The 4,228-nt window shown below is 48.5% G+C and overlaps 1 long non-coding RNA gene across 1 annotated transcript; it reads right to left on the reverse strand.

Moving 5' to 3' along the window:
- Positions 1-2,321: 2,321 nt before the first annotated feature.
- Positions 2,322-2,869, reverse strand: LOC115248533 (uncharacterized). Its single transcript, XR_003887364.1, has 3 exons — positions 2,826-2,869; positions 2,651-2,728; positions 2,322-2,376 (listed from the first exon to the last, which is right to left on the reverse strand). It is a non-coding gene; the product is annotated as an uncharacterized lncRNA (long non-coding RNA).
- Positions 2,870-4,228: the final 1,359 nt, after the last annotated feature.

Genomic DNA, 4,228 nt, shown 5'->3' on the forward strand with positions numbered 1-4,228 from the left:
TGTGGTCGTTCCCCAAGGGTCAATCTTAGGTCCAACCCTTTTTAATCTTTACATGCTTCCTCTTGGGGACGTCATCAGGAGCCACGGCATCAGCTTCCACAGCTATGCTGACGATACGCAGCTGTACATCGCCGTGGCTCCTGGTGACACAGGGCCAGTTGATGCCCTTTTTAACTGTATTCTAGATATCCAGTCATGGATGGCAGAAAACTTCCTACAGCTCAACCAGGACCAAACAGAGGTCTTAGTCATTGGTCCTGAAGGTCAGAGAGAGAAACTTGTACCAAAATTAAAGGATTTTAAGCCATCTCAATCTGTCAGAAATCTGGGTGTGATCTTTGACTCTGAGCTTAGTTTCATCCCACACATCAAAAACATAACAAATGTAGGTTTTTACCAGCTGAAGAATATAGCCAGAGTCCGCCCGTTTCTCTCTCAGGCCAGCACGGAGGTGCTGATGCACGCTTTTATCTCTTGTGGTCTAGATTATTGTAATGCCCTGCTCTCTGGTCTTCCCAAAAAGAGCATCTCTAACCTACAATTATTACAAAACTCAGCTGCACGAGTGCTGACGGGGACCAGAGGGCGGGAGCACATCACACCGGTTTTAGAATCGCTGCATTGGCTACCCGTGCGTTTCAGGATCGATTTGAAGGTTCTTTTATTCGTTTTTAAATGTCTTAATGGTCTTGGACCGACTTATTTATCCGACCTGCTTCTATTCTATCAACCCTCGCAGACTCTGAGGTCCTCCGGCACCGGCCTTATAACCATCCCACATGTAAGCTCTAAAACGCACGGGGAAGCGGCCTCCAGTTATTCTGGTCCCCGACTGGAACAGCCTGCCGGAGAACCTCAGGGCCGCAGAGACTGCTGAGATTTTTAAAAAGAGGCTCAAGACACACCTTTTTAATCAGGCCTTTAACTGATTTTCTGATTATTTTTAATTTCTTTTATGTTCTCATGCTTTTTTATGTCTTATCCTTATTTGACTTGATACTTTTACTGTTTTACTCCCTCAGTTCTTATTCTCAGTTTTTAGCTTTTACACCTTTTATCCCATTTACTGTTTCAGTCCTTCAGTTTTTAGCTCCAGTGTTTCCTCATGGGGTTTCCTCATGGGGGCCTGCCAGGCTGGGAGATGTTTCCGGTCTACCACTAGGGGTGCTGTCCCGTGGACAGCTCTGGCCTGGGTGGTTAGGGGGCTCTGTGCTTTGGTGTGGAGCCTCCGGTCTGTCCGGGTCGGGGTGGTCTTTGTGGCGGTACCACCTGTGGTCACGGACCGTGACCTCCCTCGGCCTGGTGGGCCTCCAAAGGTGGCGTCTCCTTCGCCTCAGGTCTCGGTGCCCAGCCATGTCTCAGCTTGTTTGTGTGTGTGTTTGATTTTGTGTATGCATGGGTGTGTGTGTGTATCTGTGTGTGTGTCCTTTTTCTTGATTCTCTTGTTTCTCTTTGTTGTTTGTATCCTCTGTGAGGCACTTTGTGCTACCCAGTGTATGAAAAGTGCCATATAAATAAAGATTGAATTGAATTGAAAAATTGAATCACTTATGTGTAATAACTATAATCAGTTAATCAAGAATGAGACAAATGTTATTCATTGACCTTCATTTCCTGAATTCTCATTGGTCTTTATCCAATGATCTCATTATGGTTCCTGGATCAATACAAAGACAGGTGAACCAGCATTTAGTTGGGAGAGTGGAGCTTCCGTTGGCTAACGTATTGCGTCCTAACCCTCCTGCCCATATTAATGATCATATTCCTCGTGGCAACAATATATCACTCCAATTTATTAACTAACCCTCAACCAAAACATGGGCTTGGGTTCATTTGAAAGACTGACTCACTGCATCACCCATCTGGACTGAAGGACACAATAGCCACTTTTGCTAACCCTTTTGCCAGGTCACATTCAGCTCCTGTCTGAGTCCTCTAAATGAGCCTGGGTCCATGCGTTGACCATCAGGATTCAGCATTTGTTCTTTATTTTTGAATCTGCTAGTATATGATCAAATGAAGACCAGAAGATGATGCAACTGTTTATTTATAGCTGTCAATCAAACAAATCATCAGCTTCAAAATCACCATGGCAACAACAGAAGTAAAGCTTGATAGATTCACTGGTAGAAGGCATCAAACTGCTGCTGGTGATGATGATGATGAGGATGATAGAAGACTTGTTTCAGCTGTGTTGTCCTCTGTTGTCATGACAACACAGCTGCTGGATAACATGAAGTTTGGAAGAGCATCAAATATTCATGTTAGAGTGAACAAAACAGATGAACTTAATAAACTGAAAGACAAAAGTAAAGTCCAACCTTTGACAGCTGTCATGGAGAGAAAACCTTCATCCACATACTGGCGGGCAGAGTTCTGAAGAAAAGGGTATCACACGTCAGTCAGGTGCTTCTAAATGCTTCTGATTAAACCTTTAATCATGTTGTTGTGTTCCTGTCTTTGACTCAGGAGATCATCTGATTTAAAGACTGTCTGTGTCAAATATATGGACATTCTCCAGACGAAAAGAGAAAAGAAAGTAAATGTGCGTCCACTGGAAACTGTCGGACTTGGTCCTCTTCTACTGCCCCTGCTGACGAGCAGCAAATAGAGCTGAGAGACACTTTTCTCTCTGAGGCTTCTGACTTACCGCTGGCCTCTCCAGATTCATCAACTGGATGATCATTTGTCCCCTCCACATGATGAAGATCGCTGCCTTCAGCTTCATCTGCACAACACATTCAGAGGGGAGATTTTCTTCATCCTGGCACATTTGAATCCCTCTGAATTCTTCTAGACTGCAGATTAAAGGCAGCTTTCTTTACCCAGTGGCTGACTGGAGGTCTGACAGACAGCTGAATCAGGTGGGTGGCTGGCTGGCTGGCTGGCTGGCTGGCTGGCTGGCTGACTGGAGGTCTGACAGACAGCTGAATCAGGTGGGTGGCTGGCTGGCTGGCTGGCTGGCTGACTGGCTGCCTGGAGGTCTGACAGACAGCTGAATCAGGTGGGTGGCTGGCTGGCTGGCTGACTGACTGGCTGGCTGGCTGACTGGAGGTCTGACAGACAGCTGAATCAGGTGGGTGGCTGGCTGGCTGGCTGGCTGACTGACTGACTGACTGACTGACTGACTGACTGGAGGTCTGACAGACAGCACTCAGCAAGAGGAAGAAGACAAGCTTCATGGTTCTGAGGGACAGGAAGCAGACAGACAGCTGAATCAGGTGGGTGGCTGGCTGGCTGACTGGCTGGCTGGCTGACGGATTGACTGGCTGGCTGGCTGGCTGGCTGATGGATTGACTGACTGACTGACTGGCTGGCTGGCTGGCTGGCTGGCTGACTGACTGACTGACTGACTGACTGACTGACTGACTGACTGACTGACGGACTGACGGACTGACTGACTGACTGACTGACTGACTGACTGGCTGCAGAGTCTGCATTACTGCGGACACCGCACCAATCCACCTGTCGATCTCCTGCTCCATTCTTCCCTCAATCGTGAACAAGACCCCAAGGTATTTGAAGGCCTCCACTTGGGGCAGGATCTCCTCCTTGACCCGGAGAAGACACTCCACCTTATTCCGGTTGAGAACCATGGCCTCGGATTTGGAGGTGCTGATTTTCATCCCAGCCGCTTCACAAACCGATCCAGTGATCATTGGAGGTCACGGGCCGATGACGCCAACAGGACCACATCATCTGCAAAGAGCAAAGATGCGATCCTGAGGTCACCAAGCCGGACCCCCTCAACACCATGACTGCACCTAGAAATTCTGTCCATAAAAGTTATGAACAGAATCACTGACAAAGGGCAGCCATGGCGGAGACCAACCCTCACCGGAAACAAGTTCGACTTACTGCCAGCAATGTGGACCAAACTCTGACACCGATCGTACAGGGAGTGGACGGTGTGTATCAGGGGGCCCGGCACCCCATACTCTTGAAGGACCCATAGGACCCCCCGAGGGACACGGTCGAATGCCTTCTCCAAGTCCACAAAACACATCTGGACTGTTTGGGCAAACTCCCATGCACCCTCAAAGACCCTGCTGAGGGTGTAGAGCTGGTTCACTGTTCCATGCCCAGGACGAAAACCACATTGCTCCTCCTGAATCCGAAGTTCGACTATCTGGCGGACCCTCCTCTCCAGTACCCCTGAATAGACCTTACCAGGGAGGCTGAGGAGTGTGATCCCCCTATAGTTGGAACACACCCTCTGGTCCCCCTT

This window comes from Takifugu rubripes, unplaced genomic scaffold, assembly GCF_901000725.2.
Source record: "Takifugu rubripes unplaced genomic scaffold, fTakRub1.2, whole genome shotgun sequence".
Classification (NCBI taxonomy): Eukaryota; Metazoa; Chordata; class Actinopteri; order Tetraodontiformes; family Tetraodontidae; genus Takifugu; species Takifugu rubripes.